A 20,924-nucleotide genomic window follows, 5' to 3' on the forward strand; every position below is an offset into this window, starting at 1 on the left:
AAGTGTAACCTGTCGTACGAGTTACAAGAATCAATTTCACGTGCATAAAATATACTTTGTGACATAAAATGGAAATACCATAAGTCGGAGAAATTATTTTCGATTCACAGTTGAAAAAATAACTTCGAGCGCAATTGGTTAAAATGATCCATGACAATTCCCGGATCGCTTCCGTACACATTACATTCGCAATCAAATAAAATTCATAAATAATCTCTGCGAATGTTCGCAAAAAACCCGAATAAAGTCCGCGAGCGCTCGTCGCGTACATTAAAATGATCCGCAATAATTGTCTTGCTCCGCAGAGATCAGAAGTTTATTCAGTTGAGTGCATCCGTACAGGATGAAATAAAAACCGTAAATAATCTCGAGGAGTTTTTGGCAAGAAATTCAAACGGAGTCACTGGGGCCGGCGTGCACTTAGCATTATGGGAACAGTAGTGGGCTGCTCATTGATGAACCAAATGCTCCCGCATAACTGAAAGATCCACCTAAATCATAGCCAGGCTACTCCGTTTCAGTGTTTCATGCAGCCGGTATCACGGCGGCTCTTCAGTCGCCATTTACGGCTGAGAACGCGGCATCGCTTCTATCCAGTACCTTTCATCCTTCCATCGAGCGTGGTCTGATAAGTTGAAGAGGTAGCGTAGTAACCTCAGTGGTCAGCGGTCGGACGAAAATATGAGCACCGCTGAGTTCGCCATGTTGGCTACCATGCCGTCAGTTGAGCTCGGGACGAAGCTGTTTCCGGTACTGGAGGGCAGACCAGGTATATCTATATGCCATATATACCACGTGTACATATGTACACAGCCGTATATACAACGCGGACACACTGGCATAGACTGGCACACACTGACACATACGTATACCATAGCTTGCAGGCCTTCACCCTCGTTCAACCCACCTCAGCCACCCCGTGGATCTCCCCCTTCGTACCACTACGCTCTGGGGGCCGTTAGAGGGTTGTGCAGGGTGTAGAACCCGAAGGGGCGAGGGGGGTGGTAGAGAGGCAGTAGTCAGCGAGGAGGGTGAGAGACGGGCAAAATGGCCGCTCCAGACCTCTAGGTGGATTCATGGTATCGCGGAGGACCTTCTGCGCGTCTCCTTCATCCCCGGACTTAAAGCCACACCGGGCCAGGGACCTTGAAGGACACCGAGCCGCGGGATGATTTCGCGCGAGCTGCCGCCGATGCTGGCTCCATGGGCTGTCCAAGGCTATCGGGAACCTGTTGTACGGCGCAGTCGATACTTACGGGACGGCCAACTTCCGGCCAAGAATCTCCGGCGTCGATCGCCGAACTGTATCCAGCCCTGTTCCGAGCGGGTTAGTTAATCTGGACTTGGTTCGGGGGCCGGTGTTTCGCTCCGTTGAGCGAACTTGCCGAATAGTCGCCCGGCGCAGTTCCACGATGCTTCCGTTCCGCGCGATCCTGGAATCCGAAGAACCAATTCTGACGCGATTATCGCGAGTAGTCGAGGAAACGAACGATTGATTCGCGGGACCACCTCGCCGAGGATCTTGCGGCGATGTCGAGCAGAAGAAACGCGACGCAAGCGAAATATCAATTTGCAGGGAATGATCAAGTTTCCATGATTTTACTATTTTATGTACCAGGAATGATATAGCACGCTGGCGCCGAACAATGAAATAGCAGTTTGTCTAGGATTTCAGGCTATTTCTTGCACTTTCTGTTTAGGGTCTATCGTGACCCCAGTACATCCGGTCATTATTGTGAAAATGCTTGCACCTGTTGAAGATCAAGATGTAATGTTGTTTCGAGCCTGTCAATTGAAAATCAATTTCAATTTGATCTGGGTTCGTTGCAGTTGAAGTAGACAATTTTGAATTTGCACGAAGATCTGCATTCTTAAAGAGTTATGTCAACTCGGTCCTAATTCCTCCTCCAGCGCATTCTTCGAATGAAAAATATATAAAATAATCTCTCTCCCTCTCTTTTCTCTTTCTCTCTCTCTCTCTCTCTCTCTCTCGAGATAACGCTTCTTTGTAATCGAGAGAGAGAGAGAGAGAGAGAGAGAGAGAGAGAGAGATAGAGAGAGAGAGAGAGAGAGAGAGAGAAAGAAAAAGATATATATATATATATATATATATATATATATATTTAATATATTAGGTCTACCGGAAAGTTCTGTCCGATAGTGTCACTTCAAGTTTCAATCCATATGCACATGTTGATTTGAGACATATATGACTATCTCTCTTTATCATTGCATTTACACACATGTACTCTCCTAAATAAACTGAAACAAAGATGTCTCATGTCATTATTAAGTGAGACGCGATCGTGAAAACATAGCCACCGATGATAATGCCAGACCACATGCTGCTTTGGCGACTCGTCAGAAAATCGCAGAGCTAGGCTGGGAAATTCTGTCACATCCACCAAATACTCCCCAGACCTAGCACCCTCCGATTATCACTTGTTTCTCTCTTTGCAAAACTTTTTACAGGAAAAAAATTCAAAACCGAAGCTGATGTCAACCAAGCACTAGTCGAGTTCTTCGCCTCTGAAAATAAATCATTTCTTAAAAATGGCATTTACAAGTTGCCATCACGCTGGCAAGAAGTTATAAGTAACGATGGAAAGTATATTCTACAATAAATATTATTAAATGTATGAAAATTGTGTTATATTTCAATTCAAAAACGGACAGAACTTTCCGGTAGACCTAATATTATAGTGGTCAATATAAATTCCGTATGAAGATGAAGAAATTTTTAACAGAACTGTATATTTTCCTATGTATCGCAAATTCTTATTTTATACAAATGCATAAATTATCTCTTAACCCTTTGCACTTGCACGATTTTCTCCGATCACCTTGCAATAACTCGAACGTATGTATGTTGAGAGAATGAAACAGAGTTAGGCAAAAAATTTGATTCGAATGACGGATAAGAGGTAAAGAAACAAATTTTATTCGACACTATCGAATGCATATGCAATCGAATGCAAATTTACCTAGATACAAATTTATCCGAATAATTTTTCGTTCGAATAAATAGACGGAATAATTGTTATTCGACTAAAATATTCGACTAAAAAGTATTCATTCGGATAACTATCTTAGGTAAACATTTATTCGAAACAATTCGAACAATGTCCAACTCTGTAATAAATATTCTTACTTGACTATCCACTCCCTGACAATTAATTTGAATTTGCACACGTTTCATTAAGGCCTTAAAAACTACAACAAGTCTGTCGAAATAAAATTCGATAACAACGAAGCAAAAATTGTGAACCTTGAACGTACGTTAATTATCGGTAGTTTTTCTTAAACTTTCCCTTTTGCGCTGTGTTTAGCGAAGCAACCAGTCGGCACATAACTTAAGGGAACATCCGAGGGAACAGACGGGAAGAATTAGCGAATCCAGCAGCATATCTATATCGTTCTAATTTCCATAAACCCGAAGGGTCTACGAGATCGGTGGCTGATACTCGCGAACCTAATTAGGAATTCCGATCGGATCGAGTCGACCAAGGACTCCGATACTTCGTCGATACGGCGAAACAATTACGGCGGCGGTGGGTAGGACAGCCGTCCAGACGCGACGATGTTAAATGACCAATAATTGAGTCGCGCTTATAAAATCTTCATTACAAGCAGCGGCTCTAATAAAATCGTCCACGCACTAATTTCAAAGTCCTCATCTCGATTTATCCCATTCCCGGGCTGCTAGGGGGTGGCCCTTTCGCTCCGCGGCAGGACGAACGGGAGAAAGAGAATAAAAGAGGGTGGCCGAGAGAAGGGGAGCGAAACAATCGTGTTATCATATTGTTCAGGCTCTCTCGTTACTTTCGACGTGTTCACTGAGCTTTCGGCGAGCAATTAAAATGTGACTTCTACGCCCTTTTCCCGCGAGTAACTTGCTTACCATTAGTATAATCTGAATTTGTTTCGGGACAGGTAAACATGCACCGGTCGCGGACTTTTCTTTTTTTTTTTAATGGTGCAAGCACTGCGGACGGATTTATTTTCGCATGAGATAATCCTGATTGGAAGACAAATTCAAAGATATCTCGTCGTAGCGAATAAAACGGAGAAACTCTTTTTAACGCTTCTTTGACTGTCGCGTCAAACGGTATTGTTTGCTCTGTGAAAATGAATACTTGCGCCAATTTTGTAATCATTCGAAGTTGATTAGGATCCGCAAAACGTAGGAATGTTGAGAAAGTGAATTATGTCGCACAATTTAATGTTTGATGTGATTAAATAAAATTCTTCCATTTTATCTGAGTTGTTTGTTTCCTTTTAATCATTTTAATAAATTGTTCGTGGTGTAAAGATATTCTCAAATTTTTTATGCTCTTTACTGTTTTGTAATTGACCTAAGAGTAATATTATTTACTAACATCTATATGTTATATATATATATATATTGTCCACTGACCAAATTTGTTGTTAAGATAATGTAGCGTGAAGTTAATTTATAGTAACTTTATAATTTATTTTGTTTCTCTTTTTAGGATTTCGACATGTATGAATTACATTTTAAGACATATAACATCAACATTTTCGAAAGCCACTCATTTATTTCAAAAATACATATAAACGACGATCTAATAATAAACAAAAGAAGTACATATTACGATATACACTTCCGCTTCGTATTTGTTTCCATTTTTCACGAACTACCATTGTGTTGATAAAATATTTTTCTGACAATTTTAAATCAGTGTTTAATCTTTGACAACATCAATTTTACGAATCCCATGCAACCAAAGTGTAGAAATTAAATAAAACTTAATTTATGAACATCTAACATTTATTCTGAACAAAGTCCAATTCATTCATTTCGAGTCAAAGTAGTTTAAACAATTCCCACAGAGAAAGTTCTGAAAATTCTGGAATTTTGAAAATTATAGAAACGTACCTTTTTTTTGTATGTACCCCCATTAACGTAGCATAATTAATTTTAGCATTCTCCAAAAGATATATTTTCTATGCTACTGCCAAGGTGACCTCGTTTACTGCAAAATGTTCTTTTCAGAACATCTTTCCCTCTGATATTAATTGGAAGCTCTCGAGCACCCAACACCCCCCTGCAAGGGGTGTGTCCTATTCGACAGTCCCACCGCCCTTCCCGTTCCTTATTTCGTGCTCTGACTCGTTAGCTGGAGTTTCCTGGATGTTAAATAATTAACATTTTGGTCAGGGCGTAGTCCCGTCAGCTTCATTCTGTTCTCCAGTCTTTCGCCACCCCCGGCCATCGTCTTTATCCACCTTGCTCCCCTGACAGTTATATACACCATGGTCGAAAAGTTTCGGAGAAATATACTAATTTGGGTGAAAGTAAACGTCCGATCACCTGCAGAGCTCTATGATTTTTCAATCAATGTGGATCAAAATTCATTTAAATCGACGACTTCACTTTCATTAGTAGATTACGGATGTTAATATACATATGGCATTTTTTGAGTGATTTATAAATATTCAATAAAGCTATCAGTTAACAAAAATCTTCTTATTTGTTAGTAATGTTCATGTAATTCACCTTTTGAGGAATTTCGTTATACACTGTTAATTTTCTTTGCTCGAGAGAAATATTACGATATGATATATGAAATCTAACTCCTCAACAGGAGATTTAATTTAAAGATTAGTTGAACTGACGAAATTCAAGCATGATGAGCAAATTAAAATATCTGACTAAATATTTGACCAGTAATTAAAGAAGGACGATAACAAAAATCGCTCACTTAAACAGTGATTATAAAACGATCACGTGAGAATATATGTATTATACCTAAAAATTAGTTTGTCATCAACAAGCACAAGTCCGAAGGAAAGGAGTATAAATTATTTACAACTGTATCTAATGTTATTAAATTGTTAATTGAATCTTCATGTTGATAAGTTTCAAAACATCATGTTTCCGAACAATTCGAATCTTATTATTTTATCTGTTTTGCATCGTCGCCTCTTAAATACAAATTTAAATTAACCCGAAAATATTTTTTTACAGAATTTAATAGACACAATAAAAGCATGTTCTGTTCAAACTTTTCTTAGACAGCTCTTTCTTTCTTGAAATGTATTTTTAGTATTGATCGCGCCTCTTAATACCAAGTTACAACAACATCCGAAATCAGGATTGTCTCACGACCAATATTCTTCCCTCGTGGACGTAGATTCAACATTTTTTGATTTTTCAGCTTCTCTATTCTTCGTTAGAAGTATCGAGCATACGCATGAACCTACGAAACAAAAATTCGAAATAAACGGGAACGGAATTTATCGGAAATGAAATCTCGATATGTTGAAATTTCGTCTCCTGTTTGCGCCCGGATTTATACCCTATGCTCAGCAACTAATCATACAACGCCGATTTTCAGCCGTTTATCGCCTTCGCGAACAGCTACCAAAACTTTCCGACGACAGTATAGCTACCCCGAACTCGCCGGGGTGCGGACCGTAACACGAGCCCCAGTTAGTCCACCGTTCTGTCCACTATACCTTCGCACTAAACCCACCCCTTCAGCTACGGCCACCCTTTACCCTCTCCCTGCCAGTCCGTACTCCGAGGCTTCGAGCACTATAGCTGCACCCTTTCTCTCTCTCTCTCTCTCTCTCTTCCTCTCGCTTGCCCGGCTGTTCTCGCTCTCTCCGCGGCGTGCATATTGCACGGTGCACAGTAACCATGCCCGCGGTCCTGAAATATACAGCCCACTGGAAACACGAACGGGTGCGAGGCTTCCGCATGTGCACTCGTACAGGCGGTTTCAGAAGATTTTCCGTAGAATGCAACCCCCACCTGAAATAGATGCAGTCCAAGGTAATACAGGCAAAGAGAACTTCGTTTCACATTTATTTATGAAATTAAAATTTACGTGATATAAAGTTATATATTAAATTGATTTATCAGTGTAATGAGAATTCTATTTATAAATTAAAATATATTTATTATATATATTTATTAATATAAAATTTATATTAAAAAGAAATTTTATTAATATAAAATTTATATTAAAAAGAAATTTTATATGAAAAAATTTATATAAATTTATGTAAAATTTTATATAAAAAATGTTACATAAATCTATATAAAATATACTTATTATTTATAAATTAAAGCACCACCGTTCGATGATTTAATTGGGATTTTATTATTAATTGGGATTTGAATGAATAAGGTATTTATTTGAAATTTGATTAGAATTTGATTTGACGAATCATCATAACATATGGTTTTTCCAGAACGTAAACAAGAAAAACTGTAGGCTTAGAAATTCTATAGAAAACCTTGAATGCTCCGAAAGAAAGGATTGAAATAGATTTGGTCAACAAATTTCAGGAAATTTTTAGAGCTAAAATAACATGGTTTCAGAAGAGCTTTAAAGTGATTGTATCAAAGTTTTTGTCAACCCTTTCTTTCCGAAGTCGTCGATGTTTTTTTTTATAGGTTAACCTGCAATCTTTTTTGTTTACATTCTTAAAAAAAAACTATATGTTATGATGCTTGCCGAATTCGTCCTAGCATCCCCTAAAAGATGGATACAACAAAATTGTAGATGAATCAAGAAAAAACTGAAGGTGACCTTGACAACTCGGGGGGAAAAGATTAACAAAAACTGTTTAGCCTTCCAAAAATTATTTTAACTCAAGTTTCCAATCGAACCACTAACAACAGAATAAACGGAATTCGTACTAAAACCGAGCAGAGGGTGATTCTATATGAAAAAATAAGAAACAAATTTGGTATAACATTTTCTATCCGGGGCTCCGTTTACGAGAAAATTGATTTTAAAGTTTGTTCATCTTTTTAAAGCATTTAATTGTTGCCCATTCTTCTACAACAGTTGCATGTCCCTATTTTTGGGTTAGTGTTAACATTATTAACCCTTTGCACTCGAGTGGTGACTCTGAGGCACCATTAAAATAGTTACATCACGTTTCAAGATAATTGTTATATTATAAAAGTTTAGACGTAAAAAATTGTTAAAAGTCTAATTGTTGTACGAGTCGCAAGACTAAATTTCATATACATAAAATGCACTTTGTCATATAAAATGGAAATACCGTAAGTCAGAAAAATTAATTTAGATTTACAGTTAAAATGGGTTCGAGTTGAAAGAACATAATCTTTTTTATCGAACTTCTGATGTCACACACAGATCCGCGGTAGAAAAATTAGCCTTTCATTTACAATTACATACTGTGCCATTCCTATCTTCACCTGATTTTACAATCAACCACTTCGAAGTGTATAGTGGAGTAATGCGTGGTATGCGGAACTGTACGAGAGCGATGCATGACTTTTTCTAGTACTAGTTTGTACCAGTTATGTGTATAGGTCACAAGTGAAAATTGCATGAGAGCAGAATTGGAGAAGTTCCAGTAAGAAGTACAGAGAGCCTATAAAAATACATACACTCTTATTAAACTTTCAATGTTTCTCTTGTTAACGTAACCCCCACACAATTGTGCAATTGACAGCACGTCAACTTCGGTATTATTTCGAAGCGTCAAGGAACTCTAAAGACCGCTCTAAAGTTGAATAAATGAAAAATAGTTGGAGGTGAACACAGATGAACGACAAGGTGATGCTCTATCTTATTTAATAATCAAAGTTTGTCGACGGGTCGGACTATAGCGTGCATTTCAGATGAGGTTCACTGTGAACCACCTGTAACGTATCGATCAGAGTTCGTTTCAACCGTTCTTAAAGAAATTATATCAAAGGGGCGAGCTACCTTTGTCATTTCGAATAAGTTACTCGATCAATCGTAACGCTTGGTGTCTGTGTGAAAATCATTTAAAGGAGTAGGTCATACGCCTATCTGAGATTATGATTAAAATTTTAATAGAATTCATCGTTGAATAAAGGCTTGACAATCGTGGATATTTGACTACCTATAAGTTTCCGTAAAAAAATTCTTTATTACGGCTAACGACAGAATAATACATAATATAATAATATATATAATTATATATATTTATTTATAATATATACTTATTTAATTATATATATATATATATAATATATATAATAATTATATAAATATATTATATAATATAATAATATATTATATATATATATAATATATATATATATATATATAATAATACATAATAATCAGAATATACAGGGTGTATATTCTATATAACTATTCTATAACCAAAAATGTCTCGCAAACCGGAAATGAGAAGTTCCTGGGATCGTTTGAAGTAACTTTTTCCTTAGCGAAAATGCAATCCGTGGCTTCGTTCACGAATTATTAACGAAACAACACTGACCAATGAGAGGCGAGCTTGCCTAGCGCTTGGCGGCCGAGCCGATGAGCGCACGAGGCCCAGTTCCGCTCATTGGCTCGGCCGCCTTACGCCAGCATATCTCACCTCTCATTGGTCACTCTTTTTCGTTAATAACTCGCAAACAAAGCCGTGGATTGCATTTTCGCCAAGGACAAACTTATTTCAAATTACCTCGGGAACCTTCAATTCTCGGATTGCGAGACATTCTTGGGACACCCTGTGTATATTATAATCAGTTTCTTTGATGAATCAGAATATTATAAAGTTAAGTCGTGGAACAGTGTAGAATTAATGACTATGAATATTATTACAAAGGAAATGTTACTTTTCTGGTATCAGTATTGATCCGTAGAATAAACGTGACTTGAGATAATCGTGTAATTCGTTCTTCGTCCAAGAAATTATTAACGATAAAGAAACTCCGATGAGCACGGTTGCGGAAGATAACGTAAGAAAAGAGGTTAAGAATAACTCTCAAGAGTAGCTCTTCTGCATATCTTCGTTCGGGAGTAGAGTCAAATGATAATAATCGAAGAGTCAGCTGTTCGAGAAATATTCTCACGTTGCGTCTTCGTTTGAGAATCATTTTTACGAGGAAGCTTGAGAGCGTTTACTATTTTTAAGAGAAGAAACAACTGATATATCCGTTGTTTTACGTCGATGATACATACGGGATATTACAAACCGTAGGAAATATTAAATCGTTCGATATTGAACACTTGAGTGTGGATTAAATCGTAAATTACTCATGTGAACGTGCTACGTTTTCACGTGACAGTGATTCTAGAGAAGAGATACAGATTTTACGACACTGTTTACTCAAGACTATACTTCTGCAAATAGTACGAGACTAAACGTGCAGCTATTGCAAAGTAAGAGATTAAAGAGTTGTTCTAAAATTTGTATCTGCTAGTTATTTTTGGCGACATTATGTCAATTGATGCAACGCCGAATAATTCTCAAAGATAAATATCAACGTTATACAAAGAGAAATATCTCTGTTAACAAATACTAATATTTGTTCGGCAACGGTCTGGTCTATTCCGACTTACGATCAATTGTTAGATTATGAAAGTCTAATAAATGTGATTTGTTAACATCATCCTAGAATTAATTTTACACACAGAAGTTTCAACCGATTATATTACATACTGTTTTAATTATTGCTTTAATTTAATAGTTTCCAGCTTTCAGCTGTTTTAATTTATTCCAAATGATTTCCTGCATGTGTTTCTCGTTTAATAACAGGTTACTTGATTAAATGCGATCCAGTTGCTTAAATAATTTAAATGTATGGGGAATGATTGATCGAATCGAGGAGGCACAGTAAAAATCCATATTCCATTAACTTTTTGTGGTGTTATTTTTAATACATCTTGTGTTATCGCGTAACAAGATCAGTCTCTGATTAATTAATGTAGCTTCCTTATCTGATAATTTAAACTTTATATTCCATATACACTCTTTACACTCTGTACCAGTGGTTTGCAAGAAAGTATTAATCTCCAAAAAACGAAGAATTTTCGAAATTAAACACTTTCGAACAACTATATCATTTTCTTGTTTCGTTCCAATTTGTGTAGACGTTTCATTCGTGAACTGATAAAATACGATTTTGGTGATGAAATTAATGAACAGAGAATTTTACAAATCTTTACACATCCTACTATCATTCACGAAAACACTGCCCACTTCGAAATGCAAATAATAGCGGTAATGATTAATTTACGAATTTTTACGCAAAATAAAATTCTCTTAATGTAATTGTTAGAGATCGCAATTAATGGGGAAGTTATTTCCTTCGTCACTGATTGTAATATATTAACACCGAAGTCGCAACAACATTGAAGTCAATTGTATTTTAGATTGAAATTAAATAGAATTTATTTCTCTCTCCGATATGAATCCAGTAAATGAAAACAAAATAAAACGCTATAAAATTGTTCGAGATGTCACAATAGTTTCTTACCTAAAATGTAAATCTTTCTGCAAAATAAAATCTTGTTATAATTTACAAAAGTTCCAGAGAAGTCTGTATCGATGATCTTAAGATACACTTCATACATTTAAATTTAACTTGTAGATATATCACATAAATTTTTCTTACCCGGAATTTCTCATTCTAAAGTTCCACAGTGGATGTATCGAAAGAATTTCTTTGCGTGCAAGTAGGGTAGTGGAGCCAGTTACTGTGCCTTCAGTTTATTTTCAGGTATAATCAATTTTATATTTATCAAATAAGACATAGATTATCGAATAACCGCAAAGGTTATTTACCAAAAGGTAGGCACACATAACCTCAAATTTAAAAAATGCAGAATTGAAAAAGGCCAAATGTGCGCAAAGACAATTCTTATATATTGCAGCACGATAATTTACGTGTTCAATGTACACGAATTTTTCGTAAAAACTTAACAAACGTTATCAATCGAGTGAATATTTCCTATGTCGTAAACTCAAATTACTACTTCGGGAATGGCGTTTTGAATCGATTCAGGAGATAAAAGAGAATTTTCTGAACGTGTTGAAAGCTATACTATCTTCAATATTAAAAAAAACACACAATTTTGATTAATAAAACGATAGTTTGTGTTACATTTACAAATTCTGGATACTTTTTCTGTATAACGTGGATTGATCTAATGTGACCTGAATACGACAGAGAGAGAGAGAGAGAGAGAGAGAGAGAGAGAGAGAGAGAGTATTTAATGTACAAATCAGTAAAGCTTTAATCTAGCATTTTAGTTAAGTCACTTTTCTGTCATTCGAACAGTCGTGTTTCCTTGATTAGCACGAATAATCGGGGTTATATTATACCGATAGAGCGAGTCGCCCAATAAACGAACATTTCTCAAATTAAACCAAAACGTAACGTATATTCCTACTCTTTTTGTGTAAAAATTTGTACGGTAGGCGCGTATTATACAAATCTCTTGCACCTGTCATTCCAATTTTGTTAAAAACTGCTAGATATCTTCCGGTATGTCTAAAGTTAGCAGTCGTGAAGGGCGTTGAAGGCTATGCCATCTTCAACGTTCGAAAAATATTACGACAACTGGAAAAAGTGTTGAAGGTGACTAGGTTGATTTTGATGAATAAATGAGTACAGTAAATTCTTCCAAATCGACGCTCAGCTTAGAAACAAAAATTGACAATTTGCCGAGCCTTACTACTCGTTTTTGCAGTTGTTCATACTTGATAACTATAAAAACAAGCCGCAAGGCTCGAATAATTGTACCTCCTCTTCTCAAATTATCCATTTTTGCTTCGAAGCTGAGCGTCAATTATGGAGAATTTACTGTACAATGATGTCTTCCTAACTGTCACTCAAATTGTGCACAAAAATGGACAATTTGGAAAGAGAAGATACGATTATTCGTGTCTTGCATCTCGTTTTTATACTTGTTGACAATTCGTAATTATAAAAGCGAACCGCAAGGCTCGAACAATCGTATCTCCTCTTCCCAAATTGTCCATTTTTGTGGACAATCTGAGCGTCAATTAGAGAGACATCACTGTACTTGTAACATAGTTGATCCCATCACCAGTTATTACGTTCCACGTCACCCTTATTCACATCATCATTTTGTTATTCAATATAACCTTGACAATTCGTAACTATCCGCAAGGCTCGAATAATCGTATCTCCTCTTCCCAAATTATCCACTTTCGTGGACAATCTGGGGGTCAATTGAAGAGACATTATACCGTATACAGCCTGCATTTTAGAAATTCCGGACACTCTTTTCCCATAACGCATTACCATCGTAATATAATTCGAGTAAAACGTCCGCGGGGCAAGCTGGCCCCGGTGGGATTTATTGGTGAACCGTCGCCGAGGCCAAGGCACCGAAGGCACACGAAACCGTGTTCAAGACCTAATCATCCTTGAGGCTGACGCCACGAGTTATGAAGCGGCCTGTACGCGTGGCCACTGCACGGCACGGCACGGCACGGCACCGCACGACAGAGATAAAGAGTGGCCGGGATCGGTGGGACGCGGACGAGTGAGAGAAAGGGTGGCCACCCCTCTTCGCGCGTCACTACGCTGAAAGGTATACAAAGATAGGCGACCGTGCGCTCGTATATGCGGGTCCGTGCACCCACGTACACCGCGCCGCGGCAGTGCATCCAGGCACGGCCACGTATCGCCGGTGTATCGCGTTAATGTACGTAGTAATGCATTATTAAATAATGTCCGGCCGTACACGAGCGAAGAACGTTCACCTCTGGCCGAGACGAGTCCAGGCCGATCGAACCGGCAACCGTGTGCGTCCCCGTATGTGTCTGTCTCCCCGTGTACGTGTCCGTCCGTGTCCGAACGTGTGCGTTCACGGTTTCGATCTGCGCCGTTCCACCTGGTGAACAACTGCTGGCCGAGTTTGGGCTCCGCCGCGGCTACCTGATCGATTTCCACGCCTTGGCCGCTTCCTCGTGATTCGACGTGGCCGCGATCGAGCCCCGATTCCACCGGGTGTTTCGAAAGTAACTCCCGGGCAACTTCGCCGAAACTGCAGGGCGGTTTTCGGGTTTTGGAACTGGGTCCAATCAATACGGTTCGCAGCGTACACTACTGCTGACAACTTCCATCTGCCGGGGAAAGATCGGATGCGCCGAGTGCGCTCTCCCGGGCCCGCGCTACGGTTTCCGCCGGGAGGATGCGCCTCGAATCGGTCGACTTCGGCACGCTGCTTTCGAAGATAAACGAGGCGATGATGTGGTGTTGCGCGAGCGGAGCTGGCTGCGGGGATTATGAGACGGTAAGATAGTCGAGGAGCGAATTTACGAGTTATTGGATTTTTGCCCGGAAATTTTCGGTTGTTGTTGCTGGACGGTTGAGATCAGACGACGATTGATGCACATACAGTTATGTGCTTGCAAAATTGAGCATACTCCCTTTGAAACGCAGTCACTGCTTTGGAATGGGTTAAGAGACTTGAATTTCTTTTTTAGATGATAGAGGGGCTGGTCTATCAGACGATCACTGAAATGCCTTTCTTAAATTTTTTTAGATTTATATCACTTGAGGTGTCAAAAATTAGTAAACAATTCTCGTTTTGCTGACTTTTTTATCTCTTTTTTCTAACAAGAGTCGAGCTACAGGCGTCGAAAGATTTTAAAAAACTGCAGATTTCTTCCGGTTTTTGGTCAAAATAATTTGTTGCAACTCGTAACAACGTCAACTGATTTTGATAAAATTTTTCAGCATGCATATAAATTACCGAGATCTACGAGAGGCATTTTTTGAATTTCTGTTACTAGATAAAAAAGTTATTAACGAGAGTTTTTTCTTTTTCTTTGTTATTCCAAGTAATAGCAAAATTTGAAAAAAGCATTTTAGTCATCGTCTAATAGACTAGTTCTGCTATCATCTAAAAAAATTCAAGTCACTTAATCCACTTTAAGAGGATTCAATTTTGTGAATATCTGTACATATTTTTTGGTAAAGTTGTGTGATTTGGGGAAATAGAGTTTCTGAAATTTCAGTTGGAGTGCACAAATTTTGAAAATTCCAGAAGCATTTTGAGACAGTAGAATTTATCGAGGAAATCATTAATGTTAGTACAATTTCGAACGTGATTATTGTGTTTAGAACTTTAAAAAATCGATGAAGAAATTGAGCATTATTTAGTAGCCATTAAGTTATGACTCATAGCGTATACATTTGTTCATGGAAATTTTTGAAAAACAATAAATTATAAAATCTAGAAGAACTCGGTACATCTGCTAAAACAGTTGCTGACACTTCAACGTGCTAATTGTTCTAACACTTCCATACAACCGTTTGTTCGATTAATTTTTCAGTGTGGAAGAATCGATCCGTTTTATCCGAGCTGTACATAACATCATAATTGTTCCGAAGTTCCCGGTTCGCAAAATTTTGACGTACCCTCTCGTCAAGACCATATGCTTCATTTCCAAGATAAAACCCCTAACCCTTCAGAAATTCCGAAATTCCTTCGACAATCCAAGCATACTTCACTCTGAAAGATAACTACGTAATAATAGCTTTATTAGGATGCGAATAAAAGAAGATGAATTTTGCATAAAATGAAGAGTGGTTGGAAGTCGAATAAAAACGATATTTTTAAACGATTGCATTAAGAGTTTCCATGAATGAATTTTGATTAAACAAGATGTTTAACTGTGCCGTATATTCGCGATAATCGCGTTAAGTGAAAGTTTGATTTTTCAAGCCGAAACGCCGATTCCGATGAGGTGCTTCCTACTTTCGGAACCTTCGGCTTTAATCGTTTGCGCGGAAATGTTTTGTCGGTCGGGTCCGCGCGCTTCGAACTTCCACTTGAACCATCGATTTGCTGCACTTTGTTATTTCATTTGGGACAAACGGCTGTTTAAAAATTTCGATTTTTCCTCCATCGTGAACTCTTGAAACACGTACGCGACACATAATTCTCCGAACGAGACGTATATTAAACTTAGAACTGGTTAGGTTAGAAACACGCTGCTAGCATTAATGAAAGGATATCATGGACAACGACGCTCGTTACAGATTGAATGAAATTAGTTTGTACTTAGAAAAAATGAAATCAATATAGAAGTTAAAATTAAAATTTACTGATATTTCGAATACAAAATACAAGTTGACACATATACAGTTAGTCACAAATATTTATTAAGATATTTACAAAAAAATATATTGAGATGTAGTATTGATTGTTTAGATTTAGAGTGATATTTTCAACTACGAAGAACCTGTTTGGTTAGTACTATGATTAGACTATCTTTGTATGAAATATTTTTCTGCATCTGTTGCAAATGCTAGAAATAATAACATTAATAAGTTTAAATTTAATAATATTAATAAGTTGAAGACAAACGTGATAGAAAAGTTCTAGCTCGCTGTAACTTTTAAGTCACATACTGTCTCATCAATGTTTTTTAATGTTAATATAATAATAATATAATAATAAATAATATAATAATAATTAAAAATAATAATAGTAATGTGAATGTTAATGTCGTTTAATCTTTAGCCATCATGTCGAGTCTTGGTTTCTTGGTCATGTCGTTTTCCTGTGTGTGAGATTATTTTCATTAGTTGAAGTGCGTGAACATGTGGAATTATTTTTATTAGTTCAGATTTGTGAATATGTGAGATTATTTGACTTAGTTAAGTTTTCGTGGACGCTTACAAAGAAAGCTCAATGTGAGTTATTTTGATTAAATTGATATAATTGAATAATCGAATTATGTGAGAGAAGTGAGAGTTAATGTGTTAAATGTGTGTGTGTGTGATAGAATGATTAATATTGATTAAATGATCAATGAAGAGAGAGAGAGAGTGGCGATAAAAGTTATTATAAATGTGCACCAAAATATTCTGCGTGAGATACATGTTACCGTTTTAATTTCCCATTTAATATTATTATTAAAATATTATTATCGAGAATTTTTCCTGCATAATCGAAGAGATTATGCATCGCAATGTTTAAATTTTACCACACACGTCCGAATAAATTCAACTTTTTCAATAATCGTCAATTCGTTGTTAAATACCTAAATGTTACGATCTTACATTCACTGGTTTCCGGTTATGTCGAGGTTACACGAAGGTTATCTTGATTTTTTTTTCTTTAACAGAACAATATATATATTTTTATTAAGCGAATAGTGCATTTCAAAATAAATTTAATGACACACATGGTCTTTGAAGATCGTTCAAGATCATTTGATGCTGCTTAAATCTTCGATAAACGTGCCAAAAGTTTATCTCCCTTTAGTATTTCATCGTTTCGTATGTAAACAAAGTGAAGCTCAAAGACCAAAGTATTTAGGTCAATGAAATGCACAATTCGCTTACATAAAAAAATATACAGTTCCATTTCAAAAGTTATCAAGGTTGACCTGAAATATTGCAAGCAGGTCCACCTAGCAGAAATTTGCGACCATTATGAGATGTCCCCCGTGAAACAGGGTGTTTCATTTCACCTATTTTTTTTGAAACGAACTATAGGCACTTATCGGTATTTGGTTTTTCATTATAACTGATACAAATAGCTTTTCGAAGCATCGATAATTGAGACGAATTTTAAACAAACTATAGGGACTTATCGGTATTTGGGTCGGTATTTGGTTTTTCAGTATAACTGATACAAATAGCTTTTCGAAGCATCGGTACTTAGGACAATTACATTATTTTTATTTGTCATTAATCTTATATCAAATTTAAAGCTTCAACATTCCGAAAATATTTAGTTGTATAACTAGAGAGAACTAATAATTATCTAATGCAAGAAAAAGTGAATATTTACGTAAATTTCAGCTGAGAATGTATGGATGAACGATAAATTACTGCTTAACACATTGCCTGCATGCCTATTTTGCAGAGATCTGTTCTCGATGCCAGCATTTCTCCCTTCTAATAAATAATAATAAGTAAAAAACACTAAATAAATCAATTTCGTTGTTACACTAATGGAGGCATCGTGATAGGCGTGTACCACGAGATAGCTCGTAGATGGCAATGAAGGGATGGATGTGTCTGTAATCGGGGCCCTTACCCTAGTTTCTGAGATAATTCCGTGCGTAACTTCGAATGGAACACACCCTGTATAAGCTACAATCAATTGCCGGACGCGCATATGCGGCTACAGTCCGCACAAATAGCTTCCGCGGGCCGCGCACAATGCATCCGCGGCGCTCAAGGAGTTGAAATCAAACGTGAATATGAAGTTCGCACGCGGGCGCGGGGAACCTTGGTGAACGCAGCGCCGCAGAAACCAGCTAACGTCTTTACGGCTTCGATTTTCTGCCGGGCAACGTGCATCTGGGACATCGGGGCGCATCAAAGGAAAGAGATTCGTTAGGGAACGTCGTCGCCGAAGGGAAGCATAAACAGCTAATAACCATTATCCCAGAAGAAGCAGCGCCGCGGCCGCGGCGAGCGGTGCCGTTAGGGGAGCGTGATGACACACCTCGGGACGGTCCTCCGCATCGAAAGCCACCGGCGTGGCAGTACGCTCCACGTGGCCCGCTCCCGCCTTTCCCCGTTCCTCACCACGATGGAAGCAATCGAAGCAAAGTGGTCGTACAGTGTCGTGCTTCGAGGCTGATTTAATCTTCAAACAATTCGACTCGGTGGCCCGGGCTCGGGCTCGAGTCCGGTCGGTTTGTTTGTCGAGCCACGGTTGTTTGTACCCTTCGCTAGCTGCCTGCTCCCCGCCCCGGCTCCACCCATGGCTCGTTCCGTGCTGCGAAGCACATACCTATAGCAACTTAGGAGTCGCCAGTGAGTCTGGACCCTAACAAGAAACTTACCCTTCCGCCCAACCTCCCTTTCTTGGCCCCCGGACGTCCTTCCTTCGCTCCTGCCGGGGAAGGAGCTCGATGGTAACAGGCGAGCGAGAGAGAAAGAGAGACAGTGGGAGAGAGAGCTGCGGGGGCTCGTTCGTTGGATGGAAGCCGGGAGTCCGGGAGTTTCGGTCTGCGAAGGGTGGAGGTCGGAATTGTAGGGGACTGGGTGCGGACGACAGGGGTAGCAGGGACGACGGCATTACCTAAGGGTCTAATACGACGCCGAGGAGGGAGGCACACCGGGGCACAGGGGGCCGGGGGGCCGGGGGTTGCCGACAGGGGGCGGGCAGAGATAGAAAGAGAAGTTTCTTGCAAAAAGACACCGGAGGACAAAGGGGTACCGACAGACCGGACTGGCGACTTTGGCTCGGACGAACAAAGAGAACGTTTAATCCCGACGTGTTACCCTGAAGAAACCATTCGAGCCCGGTCATCCGGCATTGTTCCCCGTCCCTCCTTTTGTCCTACTTCGGACTGCCGCTCGCGCAATTAGTCGTATGCACTTTGAACAGACGTCCGCGTTCTGATGATGATTTTTCGTACGATCCTGCGTTCCTTCCGTCCGCGGAGGATCCTTCTTCGGGTTTTGCGGCTCACGCAACGCGACGAACGCCGCGTGTTAACGGCCCTCGCGCGACCTCCGGGACTCCCCCGATCGGACGCGGAAGACTAGAGGTGTGACTATTGACACGGTTGTCGACGGCTATCGATAATATCGATATGTTGCCGATAATTCGATATACAGCGGAGCCTCGATAATTCGGGCTAAGCAGAGTGACGTGAACGTTGAGACAATAGAACGGTTAGAGACGCGTTTCGACAAAAGAGAATTCTGATATTCGAGGACTGGATAATCGAGGTTCTACTGTATCGATAATGGGCGTTAAGATATCGATAACCCTTTAATCTAGGATTTCTTAGTCAATTCTTACGACGGTGGGAAAATTGATATTTATTGTCCGCATCAACTGTAATGATCAACTATCGATAACAGACAAAATCGATCTTATTTCGATTTAAAATAGATGAATGGTAGATGAATAAATCTGTGCCATTTATAACGCATCGGGTTAAGATGCGTGGGAGTAATGAAGCTTAGGTGATCGAGATAAGGTAAAATATGACGAATTTATTACTTAGTCAAATATTTTTACTTCTATTTGTATTCGTCACAGATATCACATTCGTCAATCTTGGGTATTCGCTGTTTTGTAAACGATTTTAATTTCGTTCATATCGATTAATTCAGTTGAAGTAATAATTTAAACCTCGATTTATAACAAAATATAGTCCAAGATGATCCGACGATCTTACTTATTTAGATCTATTTTCTCTTTGATGCACCAACAAGGTAATATACTGAAACAATACACACCGATTTCGATGAAACTTTGGAATAGTTTTTAGAAAAATATTTGACTCATATCTTTATTGATCGACCCTCTTTCCTATTTAGCAGCCTCGAAACCTTATTTGGTCAAGATCTCGAAAACCATTAGAGTTACAAATTAAGATATTGCAAATCGACATCAGCAGCTAGATTTCTTATTAAAAAACACACAAGTTAAAAAATGAGACTTTATTTTCTATTAATTTTTCCATTCAAATGTTAATCCATATTCTTGAATATTTGTCTACAAGGTATGTATACCCAATTGCTATTATGTATAGCCATATTCACTTGAATAACTCTTTTACATGCACTTTTAGTCTTCCATTCCTTTTCTAATACCATTATTTTGTCTTCTTTTCTCTTCCTGTACCAAATATATATAAGCATTTTCACTACTAAATACTTCCCTAATTTTTGTCATCATTGCCATTACGATCAAGTTAAAATGCATTTTTAATCTCGGAAATCAAATTCATCCGGACATTCACACTAAGTTCACGTACATCTGCATTTAATATTATATCCATTTTATCATAAAAGTCAATCTTCCAAATATTAATAAATTTTATTAAAAACATGTTATATATCAATAATAAGAAAAATGCCGTGAATTATGTATTCAAAAATAATATGAATCAAGATGCAAGTGGATTTGTGCACAATTATAAATTTGCACAAATATTAGGAAATTGTTTCTTCCTCGCCTCTCAGTTTCTGTTGCAACAATGTAATCAGCAAACTGCAGATTTAACCAACGATGAAAGAATTGAGATGATTAAATAATGTCAATACACTAGTTTCGACCAATTAAAGTTATGGAAGAAAGAAGGGAAAGTCTAATCTGACTCCAATCTCCTGCAATCGGTGCAGGAAATTTTTATTTTGCATAAAGTTCCGCAGTCTACTAATCAGCTTTGGAAATGAACTTGCA

General features: G+C 38.2%; 1 long non-coding RNA gene across 1 annotated transcript; it reads left to right on the forward strand.

Moving 5' to 3' along the window:
* The first annotated feature begins 583 nt into the window (after positions 1-583).
* Positions 584-1,784, forward strand: LOC143260466 (uncharacterized). The gene is made up of 2 exons (XR_013034687.1): positions 584-769; positions 878-1,784. It is a non-coding gene; the product is annotated as an uncharacterized LOC143260466 (long non-coding RNA).
* The last annotated feature ends 19,140 nt before the right edge of the window (positions 1,785-20,924 follow it).

Source organism: Megalopta genalis, chromosome 13, assembly GCF_051020955.1.
Source record: "Megalopta genalis isolate 19385.01 chromosome 13, iyMegGena1_principal, whole genome shotgun sequence".
Taxonomy (NCBI): Eukaryota; Metazoa; Arthropoda; class Insecta; order Hymenoptera; family Halictidae; genus Megalopta; species Megalopta genalis.